General features: G+C 43.8%; 1 long non-coding RNA gene across 11 annotated transcripts in view; it reads right to left on the bottom strand.

The window, feature by feature from the left end:
- LOC307188336 overlaps positions 1 to 22,387 on the bottom strand; it is a 1,520,920-nt gene that overhangs the window by 1,027,247 nt on the left and 471,286 nt on the right. The window contains exon 4 of one of the 11 annotated variants that reach the window (XR_013828903.1): positions 19,515 to 19,600. The exons of the other annotated variants lie outside the window; for them this stretch is intronic. This is a non-coding gene — a long non-coding RNA (uncharacterized lncRNA). The remainder of the gene's footprint in view (positions 1 to 19,514; positions 19,601 to 22,387) is intronic. 11 annotated transcript variants of the gene reach the window in all.

Raw genomic sequence — 22,387 nt, 5'->3', positions numbered from 1 at the left:
AGGACTTGAAAGCGGGGCAGAATTGCAGGAAACCGATTTCAGGAGGTAGACTGGAATTGCATTGAAAGCATAGGAAAAGAGGCAGAACGTCCACAATGATGCACTTGGCCAAAAAGGGCGTATGCGTTTTTTCCTGAATATATTCAGGAAAAAACGCATACGCCCTTTTTGGCCAACCAAGCAAGCTTGCAAAGGAAATCTGCACTACAATGAAGTCTCACTTCCCCCCGGTCAAAAGGGCCATCTGAAAAAAGTGTAAAATCCAGAAAGGCAAGACAGGCCATGGAGAACTGGGAGCCTTGTTATGCTGATGGGCGGGATGTAAATTGCCAACAGACACTCGGGAGAAGTGTATGGTGTTTCCTGAAACATCTAAAAAACAAAGCAACAGAACCTAGGGCACTTCCACTTATGGTCCTATAGCTTAGGGAAATTAAAATCTAAAAGACACAGCCACCCCAAAGTTTGGAACGGCTCTGTTTACAAGAACCTCGTTTACAGTACAAGTTCAACATCGCAGAAAGTGAAAAATGGATAATGAACTTGTGATATTTACTTACAAAGCAATATCACTCAGCAATGAAATGTGTGTCATCAGGCCCTTAGCAGCACAATGAGTGGATTCAGGTATGATGATTCTAACTGAAATAAGTCACACAGAAAAAGAAACATCATAAGATATCACTAATACACGGAATGTAAACTTGGCTACACAGGAACTGAATTACAGAACAGAACAGGGTCTCAAATTTAGAAAACCAACTTATGCTTGCTTAAGGGGAAAGGTGAGTTGGGGTGCTGCATAAAACCAGAGATTGAAATGAGCACAGATAAAGTTCCTTAAGCCAAATATGGAATAGACAAGAGCTACTCCTTGCTCAACGAAATGGACTCAAAACCGCATATTAAACTCCTAAGAATGTACCTGAGTAGTAAGTATCTTAAAACCTAGGGATTGCTATGTCTCCGAAAGAGAATCAAGCATGTGTACAGGGGCATAAACGCAGCAGTGATAGGATTGGAGAGGTTCGGTGAGCAAATGAAGACCCTTTGAAGTCATATTGCATGGTACCCATTCCACGGGTTTCAACTACCCAGGTTTTAGGTATTCTTCCTTCAGCTAAAACATGCATGTGGAACCGAGAGTATGATCAACCATGTGATCGGGAGACGTGTTCAAATATGTCTCAGTTTTCCTCCCCTGGTACTCGGGTGCAACATTCCAGACGCTTTACTAACACTCTCCCCACTTGGAGAGTCAGCGCCTTTAACCTGCTGTTTGGCCCAGTTTGCAATTTCTGCGGAAGATGAACAGGAATAGCGAGAACCAATGAGAGGCTAGCTGGAGGTGTCTGGACGGGCAAATTTAACTCTCATTTCCCACCAGGAAGAGGAAATAACCAAAGGCTCAGCGTGCCATACCGGAACAAGATTAGGGCCTGAAGCCATCCTGCGGTGTTGCGGCCAGCTCACAAGAAAGCGAGTTGAAGAAAGGAGCTCAGGGGCACTGTAATTCACGAACCTGCAGAGTTATAAATGACAGCTATCGTCCAAAAATAGACTGAAGTAAGGCTGCCAAGAGGACTTGAAAGCGGGGCAGAATTGCAGGAAACCGATTTCAGGGGGTAGACTGGAATTGCATTGAAAGCATAGGAAAAGAGGCAGAACGTCCACAATGATGCACTTGGCCAAAAAGGGCGTATGCGTTTTTTCCTGAATATATTCAGGAAAAAACGCATACGCCCTTTTTGGCCAACCAAGCAAGCTTGCAATGGAAATCTGCACTACAATGAAGTCTCACTTCCCCCCGGTCAAAAGGGCCATCTGAAAAAAGTGTAAAATCCAGAAAGGCAGGACAGGCCATAGAGAACTGGGAGCCTTGTTATGCTGATGGGCGGGATGTAAATTGCCAACAGACACTCAGGAGAAGTGTATGGTGTTTCCTGAAACATCTAAAAAACAAAGCAACAGAGCCTAGGGCACTTCCACTTATGGTCCTATAGCTTAGGGAAATTAAAATCAAAAAGACACAGCCACCCCAAAGTTTGGGACGCCTCCGTTTACAAGAGCCTCGTTTACCGTACAAGTTCAATATCACAGAAAGTGAAAAATGGATAAAGAACTTGTGGTACTTACGTACAATGCAGTATCACTCAGCAATGAAATCTATGTCATCAGGCCCGTAGCAGCATAATGAGTGGGTTCAGGTACTATGATTCTAACTGAAATAAGTCACACAGAAAAAGAAACATCATAAGATATCACTAATACACGGAATGTAAACTTGGCTACACAGGAACTGCATTCCAAAACAGAACAGGGTCTCAAATTTAGAAAACCAACTTATGCTTGCTTAAGGGGAAAGGTGAGTTGGGGTGCTGCATAAAACCAGAGATTGAAATGAGCACAGATAAAGTTCCTTAAGCCAAATATGGAATAGACAAGAGCTACTCCTTGCTCAACGAAATGGACTCAACACCCCATATTAAACGCCTAAGAATGTACCTGACTAGTAAGTATCTTAAAACCTATGGATTGCTATGTCTCCAAAAGAGAATCAAGCGTGTGTACAGGGGCATAAACGCAGCAGTGATAGGATTGGAGAGGTTCGGTGAGCAAATGAAGACCCTTTGAAGTCATATTGCATGGTACCCATTACACGGGTCTCAACTCTCCAGGTTTAAGGTATTTTTCCTTCAGCTAAAACATGCATGTAGAACCCAGAGTATGATCAACCATGTGAACGGGAGACGTGTTCAAATATGTCTCAGTTTTCCTCCTCTGGTACTCGGGTGCAACATTCCAGACGCTTTACTAACACTCTCCCCACTTGGAGAGTCAGCGCCTTTAACCTCCTGTTTGGCACAGTTTGCAATTTCTGCGGAAGATGAACAGGAATAGCGAGAACAAATGAGAGGCTAGCTGGAAGTGTCTGGACGGGCAAATTTAACTCTCATTTCCCACCAGGAAGAGGAATTAACCAAAGGCTCAGCATGCCGGGCCGGAACAAGATTAGGGCCTGAAGCCATCCTGCGGTGTTGTGGCCAGGTCACAAGAAAGCGAGTTGAAGAAAGGAGCTCAGGGGCACTGTAATTCACAAACCTGCAGAGTTATAAATGACAGCTATCGTCCAAAAATAGACTGAAGTAAGGCTGCCAAGAGGACTTGAAAGCGGGGCAGAATTGCAGGAAACCGATTTCAGGAGGTAGACAGGAATTGCATTGAAAGCATAGGAAAAGAGGCAGAACGTCCACAATGAAGCACTTGGCCAAAAAGGGCGTATGCGTTTTTTCCTGAATATATTCAGGAAAAAACGCATACGCCCTTTTTGGCCAACCAAGCAAGCTTGCAAAGGAAATCTGCACTACAATGAAGTCTCACTTCCCCCCGGTCAAAAGGGCCATCTGAAAAAAGTGTAAAATCCAGAAAGGCAGGACAGGCCATGGAGAACTGGGAGCCTTGTTATGCTGATGGGCAGGATGTAAATTGCCAACAGACACTTGGGAGAAGTGTATGGTGTTTCCTGAAACATCTAAAAAACAAAGCAACAGAGCCTAGGGCACTTCCACTTATGGTCCTATAGCTTAGGGAAATTAAAATCAAAAAGACACAGCCACCCCAAAGTTTGGAACGGCTCTGTTTACAAGAACCTCGTTTACAGTACAAGTTCAACATCGCAGGAAGTGAAAAATGGATAAAGAAGTTGTGGTATTTACTTACAAAGCAATATCACTCAGCAATGAAATCTGTGTCATCAGACCCTTAGCAGCACAATGAGTGGATTCAGGTATGATGATTCTAACTGAAATAAGTCACACAGAAAAAGAAACATCATAAGATATCAGTAATACACGGAATGTAAACTTGGCTACACGGGAACAGAATTACAGAACAGAACAGGGTCTCAAATTTAGAAAACCAACTTATGCTTGCTTAAGGGGAAAGGTGAGTTGGGGTGCTGCATAAAACCAGAGATTGAAAGGAGCACAGATAAAGTTCCTTAAGCCAAATATGGAATAGACAAGAGCTACTCCTTGCTCAACGAAATGGACTCAAAACCCCATATTAAACGCCTAAGAATGTACCTGACTAGTAAGTATCTTAAAACCTATGGATTGCTATGTCTCCACAAGAGAATCAAACGTGTGTACAGGGGAATAAACGCAGCAGTGATAGGATTGGAGAGGTTTGGTGAGCAAATGAAGACCCTTTGAAGTCATATTGCATGGTACCCATTCCACGGGTTTCAACTACCCAGGTTTTAGGTATTCTTCCTTCAGCTAAAACACGCATGTGGAACCCAGAGTATGATCAACCATGTGATCGGGAGACGTGTTCAAATATGTCTCAGTTTTTCTCCCCTGGTACTCGGGTGCCACATTCCAGACGCTTTACTAACACTCTCGCCACTTGGAGAGTCAGCGCCTTTAACCTCCTGTTTGGCCCAGTTTGTAATTTCTGCGGAAGATGAACAGGAATAGCGAGAACAAATGAGAGGCTAGCTGGAGGTGTCTGGACGGGCAAATTTAACTCTCATTTCCCACCAGGAAGAGGAAATAACCAAAGGCTCAGTGTGCCGTGCCGGAACCCGTTTAGGGCCTGAAGCCATCCTGCGGTATTGCGGCCAGCTGTAAAGAAAGCGAGTTGAAGAAAGGAGCTCAGGGGCACTGTAATTCACAAACCTGCAGAGTTATAAATGACAGCTATCGTCCAAAAATAGACTGAAGTAAGGCTGCCAAGAGGACTTGAAAGCGGGGCAGAATTGCAGGAAACCGATTTCAGGAGGTAGACTGGAATTGCATTGAAAGCATAGGAAAAGAGGCAGAACGTCCACAATGATGCACTTGGCCAAAAAGGGCGTATGCGTTTTTTCCTGAATATATTCAGGAAAAAACGCATACGCCCTTTTTGGCCAACCAAGCAAACTTGCAAAGGAAATCTGCACTACCATGAAGTCTCACTTTCCCCCGGTCAAAAGGGCCATCTGAAAAAAGTGTAAAATCCAGAAAGGCAGGACAGGCCATGGAGAACTGGGAGCCTTGTTATGCTGATGGGCGGGATGTAAATTGCCAACAGACACTCGCGAGAAGTGTATGGTGTTTCCTGAAACATCTAAAAAACAAAGCAACAGAGCCTAGGGCACTGCCACTTATGGTCCTATAGCTTAGGGAAATTAAAATCAAAAAGACACAGCCACCCCAAAGTTTGGGACGCCTCTGTTAACAAGAACCTAGTTTACCATACAAGTTCAATATCACAGAATGTGAAAAATGGATAAAGAACTTGTGGTACTTACGTACAATGCAGTATCACTCAGCAATGAAATCTATGTCATCAGGCCCGTAGCAGCATAATGAGTGGATTCAGGTACGATGATTCTAACTGAAATAAGTCACACAGAAAAAGAAACATCATAAGATATCACTAATACAGGGAATGTAAACTTGGCTACACAGGAACTGAATTGCAAAACAGAACAGGTTCTCAAATTTAGAAAACCAACTTATGCTTGCTTAAGGGGAAAGGTGAGTTGTGTTGCTGCATAAAACCAGAGATTGAAATGAGCACAGATAAAGTTCCTTAAGCCAAATATGGAATAGACAAGAGCTACTCCTTGCTCAACGAAATGGTCTCAACACCGCATATTAAACGCCTAAGAATGTACCTGACTAGTAAGTATCTTAAAACCTATGGATTGCTATGTCTCTGAAAGAGAATCAAGCATGTGTACAGGGGCATAAACGCAGCAGTGATAGGATTGGAGAGGTTCGGTGAGCAAATGAAGACCCTTTGAAGTCATATTGCATGGTACCCATTCCACGGGTTTCAACTACCCAGGTTTTAGGTATTCTTCCTTCAGCTAAAACATGCATGTGGAACCCAGAGTATGATCAACCATGTGATTGGGAGACGTGTTCAAATATGTCTCAGTTTTCCTCCCCTGGTACTCGGGTGCAACATTCCGGATGCTTTACTAACACTCTCCCCACTTGGAGAGTCAGCGCCTTTAACCTCCTGTTTGGCACAGTTTGCAATTTCTGCGGAAGATGAACAGGAATAGCGAGAACCAATGAGAGGCTAGCTGGAGGTGTCTGGACGGGCAAATTTAACTCTCATTTCCCACCAGGAGGAGGAATTAACCAAAGGCTCAGCGTGCCGTACCGGAACCAGATTAGGGCCTGAAGCCATCCTGCGGTGTTGCGGCCAGGTCACAAGAAAGCGAGTTGAAGAAAGGAGCTCAGGGGCACTGTAATTCACAAACCTGCAGAGTTATAAATGACAGCTATCGTCCAAAAATAGACTGAAGTAAGGCTGCCAAGAGGACTTGAAAGCGGGGCAGAATTGCAGGAAACCGATTTCAGGAGGTAGACAGAAATTGCATTGAAAGCATAGGAAAAGAGGCAGAACGTCCACAATGATGCACTTGGCCAAAAAGGGCGTATGCGTTTTTTCCTGAATATATTCAGGAAAAAACGCATACGCCCTTTTTGGCCAACCAAGCAAGCTTGCAAAGGAAATCTGCACTACAATGAAGTCTCACTTCCCCCCGGTCAAAAGGGCCATCTGAAAAAAGTGTAAAATCCAGAAAGGCAGGACAGGCCATGGAGAACTGGGAGCCTTGTTATGCTGATGGGCGGGATGTAAATTGCCAACAACCACTCAGGAGAAGTGTATGGTGTTTCCTGAAACATCTAAAAAACAAAGCAACAGAACCTAGGGCACTTCCACTTATGGTCCTATAGCTTAGGGAAATTAAAATCAAAAAGACACAGCCACCCCAAAGTTTGGAACGGCTCTGTTTACAAGAACCTCGTTTACAGTACAAGTTCAACATCGCAGAAAGTGAAAAATGGATAAAGAAATTGTGGTATTTACTTACAAAGCAATATCACTCAGCAATGAAATCTGTGTCATCAGGCCCTTAGCAGCACAATGAGTGGATTCAGGTATGATGATTCTAACTGAAATAAGTCACACAGAAAAAGAAACCTCATAAGATATCAGTAATACACGGAATGTAAACTTGGCTACACAGGAACTGAATTACAGAACAGAACAGGGTCTCAAATTTAGAAAACCAACTTATGCTTGCTTAAGGGGAAAGGTGAGTTGGGGTGCTGCATAAAACCAGAGATTGAAATGAGCACAGAGAAAGTTCCTTAAGCAAATATGGAATAGACAAGAGCTACTCCTTGCTCAACGAAATGGACTCAACACCGCATATTAAACGCCTAAGAATGTACCTGACTAGTAAGTATCTTAAAACCTATAGATTGCTATGTCTCCGAAAGAGAATCAAGCATGTGTACAGGGGCATAAACGCAGCAGTGATAGGATTGGAGAGGTTCGGTGAGCAAATGAAGACCCTTTGAAGTCATATTGCATGGTACCCATTACACGGGTTTCAACTACCCAGGTTTTAGGTATTCTTCCTTCAGCTAAAACATGCATGTGGAACCCAGAGTATGATCCACCATGTGATCGGGAGACGTGTTCAAATATGTCTCAGTTTTCCTCCCCTGGTACTCGGGTGCAACATTCCAGACGCTTTACTAACACTCTCCCCACTTGGAGAGTCAGCGCCTTTAACCTCCTGTTTGTCCCAGTTTGCAATTTCTGCGGAAGATGAACAGGAATAGCGAGAACCAATGAGAGGCTAGCTGGAGGTGTCTGGACGGGCAAATTTAACTCTCATTTCCCACCAGGAAGAGGAAATAACCAAAGGCTCAGCGTGCCGTATCGGAACCAGATTAGGGCCTGAAGCCATCATGCGGTGTTGCGGCCAGGTCACAAGAAAGCGAGTTGAAGAAAGGAGCTCAGGGGCACTGTAATTCACAAACCTGCAGAGTTATAAATGACAGCTATCGTCCAAAAATAGACTGAAGTAAGGCTGCCAAGAGGACTTGAAAGCGGGGCAGAATTGCAGGAAACCGATTTCAGGAGGTAGACTGGAATTGCATTGAAAGCATAGGAAAAGAGGCAGAACGTCCACAATGATGCACTTGGCCAAAAAGGGCGTATGCGTTTTTTCCTGAATATATTCAGGAAAAAACGCATACGCCCTTTTTGGCCAACCAAGCAAGCTTGCAAAGGAAATCTGCACTACAATGAAGTCTCACTTCTCCCCGGTCAAAAGGGCCATCTGAAAAAAGTGTAAAATCCAGAAAGGCAGGACAGGCCATGGAGAACTGGGAGCCTTGTTATGCTGATGGGCGGGATGTAAATTGCCAACAACCACTCGGGAGAAGTGTATGGTGTTTCCTGAAACATCTAGAAAACAAAGCAACAGAACCTAGGGCACTTCCACTTATGGTCCTATAGCTTAGGGAAATTAAAATCAAAAAGACACAGCCACCCCAAAGTTTGGAACGGCTCTGTTTACAAGAACCTCGTTTACAGTACAAGTTCAACATCGCAGAAAGTGAAAAATGGATAAAGAAGTTGTGGTATTTAATTACAAAGCAATATCACTCAGCAATGAAATCTGTGTCATCAGGCCCTTAGCAGCACAATGAGTGGATTCAGGTATGATGATTCTAACTGAAATAAGTCACACAGAAAAAGAAACATCATAAGATATCAGTAATACACGGAATGTAAACTTGGCTACACAGGAACTGAATTACAGAACAGAACAGGGTCTCAAATTTGGAAAACCAACTTATGCTTGCTTAAGGGGAAAGGTGAGTTGGGGTGCTGCATAAAACCAGAGATTGAAATGAGCACAGATAAAGTTCCTTAAGCCAAATATGGAATAGACAAGAGCTACTCCTTGCTCAACGAAATGGACTCAACACCGCATATTAAACGCCTAAGAATGTATCTGACTAGTAAATATCTTAAAACCTATGGATTGCTATGTCTCCGAAAGAGAATCAAGCATGTGTACAGGGGCATAAACGCAGCAGTGATAGGATTGCAGAGGTTTGGTGAGCAAATGAAGACCCTTTGAAGTCATATTGCATGGTACCCATTCCACGGGTTTCAACTACCCAGGTTTAAGGTATTCTTCCTTCAGCTAAAACATGCATGTGGAACCTAGAGTATGATCAACCATGTGATCGGGAGACGTGTTCAAATATGTCTCAGTTTTCGTACCCTGGTACTCGGGTGCAACATTCCAGACGCTTTACTAACACTCTCCCGACTTGGAGAGTCAGTCCCTTTAACCTCCTGTTTGGCCCAGTTTGCAATTTCTGCGGAAGATGAACAGGAATAGCGAGAACCAATGAGAGACTAGCTGGAGGTGTCTGGACGGGCAAATTTAACTCTCATTTCCCACCAGGAAGAGGAATTAACCAAAGGCTCAGCGTGCCGTGCCGGAACCAGATTAGGGCCTGAAGCCATCCTGCGGTGTTGCGGCCAGCTCAAAAGAAAGCGAGTTGAAGAAAGGAGCTCAGGGGCACTGTAATTCACAAACCTGCAGAGTTATAAATGACAGCTATCGTCCAAAAATAGACTGAAGTAAGGCTGCCAAGAGGACTTGAAAGCGGGGCAGAATTGCAGGAAACCGATTTCAGGAGGTAGACTGGAATTGCATTGAAAGCATAGGAAAAGAGGCAGAACGTCCACAATGATGCACTTGGCCAAAAAGGGCGTATGCGTTTTTTCCTGAATATATTCAGGAAAAAACGCATACGCCCTTTTTGGCCAACCAAGCAAGCTTGCAAAGGAAATCTGCACTACAATGAAGTCTCACTTCCCCCCGGTCAAAAGGGCCGTCTGAAAAAAGTGTAAAATCCAGAAAGGCAGGACAGGCCATGGAGAACTGGGAGCCTTGTTATGCTGATGGGCGGGATGTAAATTGCCAACAACCACTCGGGAGAAGTGTATGGTGTTTCCTGAAACATCTAAAAAACAAAGCAACAGAGCCTAGGGCACTTCCACTTATGGTCCTATAGCTTAGGGAATTTAATATCAAAAAGACACAGCCACCCCAAAGTTTGGAACGGCTCTGTTTACAAGAACCTCGTTTACAGTACAAGTTCAACATCACAGAAAGTGAAAAATGGATAAAAAAGTTGTGGTATTTACTTACAAACCAATATCACTCAGCAATGAAATCTGTGTCATCAGGCCCTTAGCAGCACAATGAGTGGATTCAGGTATGATGATTCTAACTGAAATAAGTCACACAGAAAAAGAAACATCATAAGATATCAGTAATACACGGAATGTAAACTTGGCTACACAGGAACTGAATTACAGAACAGAACAGGGTCTCAAATTTAGAAAACCAACTTATGCTTGCTTAAGGGGAAAGGTGAGTTGGGGTGCTGCATAAAACCAGAGATTGAAATGAGCACAGATAAAGTTCCTTAAGCCAAATATGGAATAGACAAGAGCTACTCCTTGCTCAACGAAATGGACTCAAAACCCCATATTAAACGCCTAAGAATGTACCTGACTAGTAAGTATCTTAAAACCTATAGATTGCTATCTCTCCAAAAGAGAATCAAGCATGTGTACAGGGGCATAAACGCAGCAGTGATAGGATTGGAGAGGTTCGGTGAGCAAATGAAGACCCTTTGAAGTCATATTGCATGGTACCCATTCCACGGGTTTCAACTACCCAGGTTTTAGGTATTCTTCCTTCAGCTAAAACATGCATGTGGAATCCAGAGTATGATCAACCGTGTGATCGGAAGACGTGTTCAAATATGTCTCAGTTTTCCTCCCCTGGTACTCGGGTGCAACATTCCAGATGCTTGACTAACACTCTCCCCACTTGGAGAGTCAGCGCCTTTAACCTCCTGTTTGGCACAGTTTGCAATTTCTGCGGAAGATGAACAGGATTAGCGAGAACCAATGAGAGGCTAGCTGGAGGTGTCTGGACGGGCAAATTTAACTCTCATTTCCCACCATGAAGAGGAAATAACCAAAGGCTCAGCGTGCCGTACCGGAACCAGATTAGGGCCTGAAGCCATCCTGCGGTGTTGCGGCCAGGTCACAAGAAAGCGAGTTGAAGAAAGGAGCTCAGGGGCACTGTAATTCACAAACCTGCAGAGTTATAAATGACAGCTATCGTCCAAAAATAGACTGAAGTAAGGCTGCCAAGCGGACTTGAAAGTGGGGCAGAATTGTAGGAAACCGATTTCAGGAGGTAGACTGGAATTGCATTGAAAGCATAGGAAAAGAGGCAGAACGTCCACAATGATGCACTTGGCCAAAAAGGGCGTATGCGTTTTTTCCTGAATATATTCAGGAAAGAACGCATACGCCCTTTTTGGCCAACCAAGCAAGCTTGCAAAGGAAATCTGCACTACAGTGAAGTCTCACTTCCCCCCGGTCAAAAGGGCCATCTGAAAAAAGTGTAAAATCCAGAAAGGCAGGACAGGCCATGGAGAACTGGGAGCCTTGTTATGCTGATGGGCGGGATGTAAATTGCCAACAGACACTTGGGAGAAGTGTATGGTGTTTCCTGAAACATCTAAAAAACAAAGCAACAGAACCTAGGGCACTTCCACTTATGGTCCTATAGATTAGGGAAATTAAAATCAAATAGACACAGCCACCCCAAAATTTGGAACGGCTCTGTTTACAAGAACCTCGTTTACAGTACAAGTTCAACATCACAGAAAGTGAAAAATGGATAAAGAAGTTGTGGTATTTACTTACAAAGCAATATCACTCAGCAATGAAATCTGTGTCATCAGGCCCTTACCAGCACAATGAGTGGATTCAGGTATGATGATTCTAACTGAAATAAGTCACACAGAAAAAGAAACATCATAAGATATCAGTAATACACGGAATGTAAACTTGGCTACACAGGAACTGAATTACAGAACAGAACAGGGTCTCAAATTTGGAAAACCAACTTATGCTTGCTTAAGGGGAAAGGTGAGTTGGGGTGCTGCATAAAACCAGAGATTGAAATGAGCACAGATAAAGTTCCTTAAGCCAAATATGGAATAGACAAGAGCTACTCCTTGCTCAACGAAATGGACTCAACACCGCATATTAAACGCCTAAGAATGTACCTGACTAGTAAATATCTTAAAACCTATGGATTGCTATGTCTCCGAAAGAGAATCAAGCATGTGTACAGGGGCATAAACGCAGCAGTGATAGGATTGGAGAGGTTTGGTGAGCAAATGAAGACCCTTTGAACTCATATTGCATGGTACCCATTCCACGGGTTTCAACTACCCAGGTTTAAGGTATTCTTCCTTCAGCTAAAACATGCATGTGGAACCTAGAGTATGATCAACCATGTGATCGGGAGACGTGTTCAAATATGTCTCAGTTTTCGTACCCTGGTACTCGGGTGCAACATTCCAGACGCTTTACTAACAGTCTCCCCACTTGGAGAGTCAGCGCCTTTAACCTCCTGTTTGGCCCAGTTTGCAATTTCTGCGGAAGATGAACAGGAATAGCGAGAACCAATGAGAGACTAGCTGGAGGTGTCTGGACGGGCAAATTTAACTCTCATTTCCCACCAGGAAGAGGAATTAACCAAAGGCTCAGCGTGCCATGCCGGAACCACATTAGGGCCTGAAGACATCTTGCGGTGTTGCGGCCAGCTCACAAGAAAGCGAGTTGAAGAAAGGAGCTCAGGGGCACTGTAATTCACAAACCTGCAGAGTTATAAATGACAGCTATCGTCCAAAAATACACTGAAGTAAGGCTGCCAAGAGGACTTGAAAGCGGGGCAGAATTGCAGGAAACCGATTTCAGGAGGTAGACAGGAATTGCATTTCAAGCATAGGAAAAGAGGCAGGACGTCCACAGTGATGCACTTGGCCAAAAAGGGCGTATGCGTTTTTTCCTGAATATATTCAGGAAAAAACGCATACGCCCTTTTTGGCCAACCAAGCAAGCTTGCAAAGGAAATCTGCACTACAATGAAGTCTCACTTCCCCCCGGTCAAAAGGGCCATCTGAAAAAAGTGTAAAATCCAGAAAGGCAGGACAGGACGTGGAGAACTGGGAGCCTTGTTATGCTGATGGGCGGGATGTAAATTGCCAACAGCCAATCCGGAGAAGTGTATGGTGTTTTCTGAAACATCTAAAAAACAAAGCAACAGAGCCTAGTGCACTTCCACTTATGGTCCTATAGCTTAGGGAAATTAAAATCAAAAAGACACAGCCACCTCAAAGTTTGGGACGCCTCTGTTTACAAGCACCTCGTTTACCGTACAAGTTCAATATCACAGAAAGTGAAAAATGGATAAAGAACTTGTGGTACTTACATACAATGCAGTATCACTCAGCAATGAAATCTATGTCATCAGGCCTGTAGCAGCATAATGAGTGGATTCAGGTACGATGATTCTAACTGAAATAAGTCACACAGAAAAAGAAGCATCATAAGATATGACTAATACACGGAATGTAAACTTGGCTACAGAGGAACTGAATTCTAAAACAGAACAGGTTCTCAAATTTCGAAAACCAACTTATGCTTGCTTAAGAGGAAAGGTGAGTTGGGGTGCTGCATGAAACCAGAGATTGAAATGAGCACAGATAAAGTTCCTTAAGCCAAATATGGAATAGACAAGAGCTACTCCTTGCTCAATGAAATGGACTCAACACCGCATATTAAACGCCTAAGAATGTACCTGACTAGTAAGTATCTTAAAACCTATAGATTGCTATGTCTCCGAAAGAGAATCAAGCATGTGTACAGGGGCATAAACGCAGCAGTGATAGGATTGGAGAGGTTCGGTGAGCAAATGAAGACCCTTTGAAGTCATATTGCATGGTACCCATTCCACGGGTTTCAACTACCCAGGTTTTAGGTATTCTTCCTTCAGCTAAAACATGCATGTGGAATCCAGAGTATGATCAACCGTGTGATCGGAAGACGTGTTCAAATATGTCTCAGTTTTCCTCCCCTGGTACTCGGGTGCAACATTCCAGATGCTTGACTAACACTCTCCCCACTTGGAGAGTCAGCGCCTTTAACCTCCTGTTTGGCACAGTTTGCAATTTCTGCGGAAGATGAACAGGATTAGCGAGAACCAATGAGAGGCTAGCTGGAGGTGTCTGGACGGGCAAATTTAACTCTCATTTCCCACCATGAAGAGGAAATAACCAAAGGCTCAGCGTGCCGTACCGGAACCAGATTAGGGCCTGAAGCCATCCTGCGGTGTTGCGGCCAGGTCACAAGAAAGCGAGTTGAAGAAAGGAGCTCAGGGGCACTGTAATTCACAAACCTGCAGAGTTATAAATGACAGCTATCGTCCAAAAATAGACTGAAGTAAGGCTGCCAAGCGGACTTGAAAGTGGGGCAGAATTGTAGGAAACCGATTTCAGGAGGTAGACTGGAATTGCATTGAAAGCATAGGAAAAGAGGCAGAACGTCCACAATGATGCACTTGGCCAAAAAGGGCGTATGCGTTTTTTCCTGAATATATTCAGGAAAGAACGCATACGCCCTTTTTGGCCAACCAAGCAAGCTTGCAAAGGAAATCTGCACTACAGTGAAGTCTCACTTCCCCCCGGTCAAAAGGGCCATCTGAAAAAAGTGTAAAATCCAGAAAGGCAGGACAGGCCATGGAGAACTGGGAGCCTTGTTATGCTGATGGGCGGGATGTAAATTGCCAACAGACACTTGGGAGAAGTGTATGGTGTTTCCTGAAACATCTAAAAAACAAAGCAACAGAACCTAGGGCACTTCCACTTATGGTCCTATAGATTAGGGAAATTAAAATCAAATAGACACAGCCACCCCAAAATTTGGAACGGCTCTGTTTACAAGAACCTCGTTTACAGTACAAGTTCAACATCACAGAAAGTGAAAAATGGATAAAGAAGTTGTGGTATTTACTTACAAAGCAATATCACTCAGCAATGAAATCTGTGTCATCAGGCCCTTACCAGCACAATGAGTGGATTCAGGTATGATGATTCTAACTGAAATAAGTCACACAGAAAAAGAAACATCATAAGATATCAGTAATACACGGAATGTAAACTTGGCTACACAGGAACTGAATTACAGAACAGAACAGGGTCTCAAATTTGGAAAACCAACTTATGCTTGCTTAAGGGGAAAGGTGAGTTGGGGTGCTGCATAAAACCAGAGATTGAAATGAGCACAGATAAAGTTCCTTAAGCCAAATATGGAATAGACAAGAGCTACTCCTTGCTCAACGAAATGGACTCAACACCGCATATTAAACGCCTAAGAATGTACCTGACTAGTAAATATCTTAAAACCTATGGATTGCTATGTCTCCGAAAGAGAATCAAGCATGTGTACAGGGGCATAAACGCAGCAGTGATAGGATTGGAGAGGTTTGGTGAGCAAATGAAGACCCTTTGAACTCATATTGCATGGTACCCATTCCACGGGTTTCAACTACCCAGGTTTAAGGTATTCTTCCTTCAGCTAAAACATGCATGTGGAACCTAGAGTATGATCAACCATGTGATCGGGAGACGTGTTCAAATATGTCTCAGTTTTCGTACCCTGGTACTCGGGTGCAACATTCCAGACGCTTTACTAACAGTCTCCCCACTTGGAGAGTCAGCGCCTTTAACCTCCTGTTTGGCCCAGTTTGCAATTTCTGCGGAAGATGAACAGGAATAGCGAGAACCAATGAGAGACTAGCTGGAGGTGTCTGGACGGGCAAATTTAACTCTCATTTCCCACCAGGAAGAGGAATTAACCAAAGGCTCAGCGTGCCATGCCGGAACCACATTAGGGCCTGAAGACATCTTGCGGTGTTGCGGCCAGCTCACAAGAAAGCGAGTTGAAGAAAGGAGCTCAGGGGCACTGTAATTCACAAACCTGCAGAGTTATAAATGACAGCTATCGTCCAAAAATACACTGAAGTAAGGCTGCCAAGAGGACTTGAAAGCGGGGCAGAATTGCAGGAAACCGATTTCAGGAGGTAGACAGGAATTGCATTTCAAGCATAGGAAAAGAGGCAGGACGTCCACAGTGATGCACTTGGCCAAAAAGGGCGTATGCGTTTTTTCCTGAATATATTCAGGAAAAAACGCATACGCCCTTTTTGGCCAACCAAGCAAGCTTGCAAAGGAAATCTGCACTACAATGAAGTCTCACTTCCCCCCGGTCAAAAGGGCCATCTGAAAAAAGTGTAAAATCCAGAAAGGCAGGACAGGACGTGGAGAACTGGGAGCCTTGTTATGCTGATGGGCGGGATGTAAATTGCCAACAGCCAATCCGGAGAAGTGTATGGTGTTTTCTGAAACATCTAAAAAACAAAGCAACAGAGCCTAGTGCACTTCCACTTATGGTCCTATAGCTTAGGGAAATTAAAATCAAAAAGACACAGCCACCTCAAAGTTTGGGACGCCTCTGTTTACAAGCACCTCGTTTACCGTACAAGTTCAATATCACAGAAAGTGAAAAATGGATAAAGAACTTGTGGTACTTACATACAATGCAGTATCACTCAGCAATGAAATCTATGTCATCAGGCCTGTAGCAGCATAATGAGTGGATTCAGGTACGATGATTCTAACTGAAATAAGTCACACAGAAAAAGAAGCATCATAAGATATGACTAATACACGGAATGTAAACTTGGCTACAGAGGAACTGAATTCTAAAACAGAACAGGTTCTCAAATTTCGAAAACCAACTTATGCTTGCTTAAGAGGAAAGGTGAGTTGGGGTGCTGCATGAAACCAGAGATTGAAATGAGCACAGATAAAGTTCCTTAAGCCAAATATGGAATAGACAAGAGCTACTCCTTGCTCAACGAAATGGACTCAACACCGCATATTAAACGCCTAAGAATGTACCTGACTAGTAAGTATCTTAAAACCTATGGATTGCTATGTCTCTGAAAGAGAATCAAGCATGTGTACAGGGGCATAAACGCAGCAGTGATAGGATTGGAGAGGTTCGGTGAGCAAATGAAGACCCTTTGAAGTCATATTGCATGGTACCCATTACACGGGTTTCAACTACCCAGGTTTAAGGTATTCTTCCTTCAGCTAAAACATGCATGTGGAACCTAGAGTATGATCAACCATGTGATCGGGAGACGTGTTCAAATATGTCTCAGTTTTCGTACCCTGGTACTCGGGTGCAACATTCCAGATGCTTTACTAACACTCTCCCTACTTGGAGAGTCAGTGCCTTTAACCTCCTGTTCGCCCCAGTTTGCAATTTCTGCGGAAGATGAACAGGAATAGCGAGAACCAATGAGAGACTACCTGGAGGTGTCTGAACGGGCAAATTTAACTCTCATTTCCCACCAGGAAGAGGAATTAACCAAAGGCTCAGCGTGCCATACCAGAACCACATTAGGGCCTGAAGACATCCTTCGGTGTTGCGGCCACCTCACAAGAAAGCGAGTTGAAGAAAGGAGCTCAGGGGCACTGTAATTCACAAACCTGCAGAGTTATAAATGACAGCTATCGTCCAAAAATAGACTGAAGTAAGGCTGCCAAGAGGACTTGAAAGCGGGGCAGAATTGCAGGAAACCGATTTCAGGAGGTAGACAGGAATTGCATTGAAAGCATAGGAAAAGAGGCAGAACGTCCACAGTGATGCACTTGGCCAAAAAGGGCGTATGCGTTTTTTCCTGAATATATTCAAGAAAAAACGCATACGCACTTTTTGGCCAACCAAGCAAGCTTGCAAAGGAAATCTGCACTACAATGAAGTCTCACTACCCCCCGGTCAAAAGGGCCATCTGAAAAAAGTGTAAAATCCAGAAAGGCAGGACAGGCCATGGAGAACTGGGAGCCTTGTTATGCTGATGGGCGGGATGTAAATTGCCAACAACCACTCGGGAGAAGTGTATGGTGTTTCCTGAAACATCTAAAAAACAAAGCAACAGAACCTAGGGCACTTTCACTTATGGTCCTATAGCTTAGGGAAATTAAAATCAAAAAGACACAGCCACCCCAAAGTTTCTAACAGCTCTGTTTACAAGAACGTCGTTTGCAGTACAAGTTCAACATCGCAGAAAGTGAAAAATGGATAAAGAAGTTGTGGTATTTACTTACAAAGCAATATCACTCAGCAATGAAATCTGTGTCATCAGGCCCTTAGCAGCACAATGAGTGGATTCAGGTATGATGATTCTAACTGAAATAAGTCACACAGAAAAAGAAACATCATAAGATATCAGTAATACACGGAATGGAAACTTGGCTACACAGGAACTGAATTACAGAACAGAACAGGGTCTCAAATTTAGAAAATCAACTTATGCTTGCTTAAGGGTAAAGGTGAGTTGGGGTGCTGCATAAAACCAGAGATTGAAATGAGCACAGATAAAGTTCCTTAAGCCAAATATGGAATAGAAAAGAGCTACTCCTTGCTCAACGAAATGGACTCAACACCGCATATTAAACGCCTAAGAATGTACCTGACAAGTAAGTATCTTAAAACCTATGGATTGCTATGTCTCCGAAAGAGAATCAAGCATGTGTACAGGGGCATAAACACAGCAGTGATAGGATTGGAGAGGTTCGGTGAGCAAATGAAGACCCTTTGAAGTCATATTGCATGGTACCCATTACACGGGTTTCAACTACCCAGGTTTAAGGTATTCTTCCTTCAGCTAAAACATGCATGTGGAACCCAGAGTATGATCAACCATGTGATCGGGAGACGTGTTCAAATATGTCTCAGTTTTCGTACCCTGGTACTCGGGTGAAACATTCCAGACGCTTTACTAACACTCTCCCGACTTGGAGAGTCAGTCCCTTTAACCTCCTGTTTGGCCCAGTTTGCAATTTCTGCGGAAGATGAACAGGAATAGCGAGAACCAATGAGAGGCTAGCTGGAGGTGTCTGGACGGGCAAATTTAACTCTCATTTCCCACCAGGAAGAGGAATTAACCGAAGGCTCAGCATGCCGGGCCGGAACCAGATTAGGGCCTGAAGCCATCCTGCGGTGTTGCGGCCAGGTCACAAGAAAGCGAGTTGAAGAAAGGAGCTCAGGGGCACTGTAATTCACAAACCTGCAGAGTTATAAATGACAGCTATCGTCCAAAAATAGACTGAAGTAAGGCTGCCAAGAGGACTTGAAAGCGGGGCAGAATTGCAGGAAACCGATTTCAGGAGGTAGACTGGAATTGCATTGAAAGCATAGGAAAAGAGGCAGAACGTCCACAATGATGCACTTGGCCAAAAAGGGCGTATGCGTTTTTTCCTGAATATATTCAGGAAAAAACGCATACGCCCATTTTGGCCAAGCAAGCAAGCTTGCAAAGGAAATCTGCACTACAATGAAGACTCAATACCCCCGGTCAAAAGGGCCATCTGAAAAATGTGTAAAATCCAGAAAGGCAGGACAGGCCATGGAGAACTGGGAGCCTTGCTATGCTGATGGGAGGGATGTAAATTGCCAACTGACACTCCGGAGAAGTGTATGGTGTTTCCTGAAACATCTAAAAAACAAAGCAACAGAGCCTAGGGCACTTCCACTTATGGTCCTATAGCTTAGGGAAATTAAAATCAAAAAGACACAGCCACCCCAAAGTTTGGAACGGCTCTGTTTACAAGAACCTCGTTTACAGTACAAGTTCAACATCGCAGAAAGTGAAAAATGGATAAAGAAGTTGTTGTATTTACTTACAAAGCAATATCACTCAGCAATAAAATCTGTGTCATCAGGCCCTTAGCAGCACAATGAGTGGATTCAGGTATGATGATTCTAACTGAAATAAGTCACACAGAAAAAGAAACATCATAAGATATCAGTAATACACGGAATGTAAACTTGGCTACACAGGAACTGAATTACAGAACAGAACAGGGTCTCAAATTTAGAAAACCAACTTATGCTTGCTTAAGGGTAAAGGTGAGTTGGGGTGCTGCATAAAACCAGAGATTGAAATGAGCACAGATAAAGTTCCTTAAGCCAAATATGGAATAGACAAGAGCTACTCCTTGCTCAACGAAATGGACTCAACACCCCATATTAAACGCCTAAGAATGTACCTGACTAGTAAGTATCTTAAAACCTATGGATTGCTATGTCTCCGAAAGAGAATCAAGCATGTGTACAGGTGCATAAACGCAGCAGTGATAGGATTGGAGAGGTTCGGTGAGCAAATGAAGACCCTTTGAAGTCATATTGCATGGTACCCATTACACGGGTCTCAACTCTCCAGGTTTAAGGTATTCTTCCTTCAGCTAAAACATGCATGTGGAACCCAGAGTATGATCAACCATGTGAACGGGAGACGTGTTCAAATATGTCTCAGTTTTCCCCCCCTGGTACTCGGGTGCAACATTCCAGACGCTTTACTAACACTCTCCCCACTTGGAGAGTCAGTGCCTTTAACCTCCTGTTTGGCCCAGTTTGCAATTTCTGCGGAAGATGAACAGGAATAGCGAGAACCAATGAGAGGCTAGCTGGAGGTGTCTGGACGGGCAAATTTAACTCTCATTTCCCACCAGGAAGAGGAATTAACCAAAGGCTCAGCATGCCGGGCCGGAACCAGATTAGGGCCTGAAGCCATCCTGCGGTGTTGCGGCCAGGTCACAAGAAAACGAGTTGAAGAAAGGAGCTCAGGGGCACTGTAATTCACAAACCTGCAGAGTTATAAATGACAGCTATCGTCCATAAATAGACTGAAGTAAGGCTGCCAAGAGGACTTGAAAGCGGGGCAGAATTGCAGGAAACCGATTTCAGGAGGTAGACTGGAATTGCATTGAAAGCATAGGAAAAGAGGCAGAACGTCCACAATGATGCACTTGGCCAAAAAGGGCGTATGCGTTTTTTCCTGAATATATTCAGGAAAAAACGCATACGCCCTTTGTGGCCAACCAAGCAAGCTTGCAAAGGAAATCTGCACTACAATGAAGTCTCACTTCCCCCCGGTCAAAAGGGCCATCTGAAAAAAGTGTAAAATCCAGAAAGGCAACAGGCCATTGAGAACTGGGAGCCTTGTTATGCTGATGGGCGAGATGTAAATTGCCAACAGACACTTGGGAGAAGTGTATGGTGTTTCCTGAAACATCTAAAAAACAAAGCAACAGAGCCTAGGGCACTTCCACTTATGGTCCTATAGCTTAGGGAAATTAAAATCAAAAAGACACAGCCACCCCAAAGTTTGGAATGCCTCTGTTTACAAGAACCTCGTTTACAGTACAAGTTCAACATCGCAGAAAGTGAAAAATGGATAAAGAAGTTGTGGTATTCACTTACAAAGCAATATCACTCAGCAATGAAATCTATGTCATCAGGCCCTTAGCAGCACAATGAGTGGATTCAGGTATGATGATTCTAACTGAAATAAGTCACACAGGAAAAGAAACATCATAAGATATCAGTAATACACGGAATGTAAACTTGGCTACACAGGAACTGAATTACAGAACAGAACAGGGTCTCAAATTTAGAAAATCAACTTATGCTTGCTTAAGGGGAAAGGTGAGGTGGGGTGCTGCATAAAACCAGAGATTGAAATGAGCACAGATAAAGTTCCTTAAGCCAAATATGGAATAGAAAAGAGCTACTCCTTGCTCAACGAAATGGACTCAACACCGCATATTAAACGCCTAAGAATGTACCTGACAAGTAAGTATCTTAAAACCTATGGATTGCTATGTCTCCGAAAGAGAATCAAGCATGTGTACAGGGGCATAAACACAGCAGTGATAGGATTGGAGAGGTTCGGTGAGCAAATGAAGACCCTTTGAAGTCATATTGCATGGTACCCATTACACGGGTTTCAACTACCCAGGTTTAAGGTATTCTTCCTTCAGCTAAAACATGCATGTGGAACCTAGAGTATGATCAACCATGTGATCGGGAGACGTGTTCAAATATGTCTCAGTTTTCGTACCCTGGTACTCGGGTGCAACATTCCAGACGCTTTACTAACACTCTCCCGACTTGGAGAGTCAGTCCCTTTAACCTCCTGTTTGGCCCAGTTTGCAATTTCTGCGGAAGATGAACAGGAATAGCGAGAACCAATGAGAGGCTAGCTGGAGGTGTCTGGACGGGCAAATTTAACTCTCATTTCCCACAAGGAAGAGGAATTAACCAAAGGCTCAGCATGCCGGGCCGGAACCAGATTAGGGCCTGAAGCCATCCTACGGTGTTGCGGCCAGCTCACAAGAAAGCGAGTTGAAGAAAGGAGCTCAGGGGCACTGTAATTCACAAACCTGCAGAGTTATAAATGACAGCTATCGTCCAAAAATAGACTGAAGTAAGGCTGCCAAGAGGACTTGAAAGCGGGGCAGAATTGCAGGAAACCGATTTCAGGAGGTAGACTGGAATTGCATTGAAAGCATAGGAAAAGAGGCAGAACGTCCACAATGATGCACTTGGCCAAAAAGGGCGTATGCGTTTTTTCCTGAATATATTCAGGAAAAAACGCATACGCCCTTTTTGGCCAACCAAGCAAGCTTGCAAAGGAAATCTGCACTACAATGAAGTCTCAATTCTCCCTGGTCAAAAGGGACATCTGAAAAAAGTGTAAAATCCAGAAAGG

This window comes from Stenella coeruleoalba, assembly GCF_951394435.1.
Source record: "Stenella coeruleoalba genome assembly, chromosome: 6".
NCBI classification, from domain to species: domain Eukaryota; kingdom Metazoa; phylum Chordata; class Mammalia; order Artiodactyla; family Delphinidae; genus Stenella; species Stenella coeruleoalba.
This window is presented reverse-complemented; position numbering and strand designations above follow the sequence as displayed.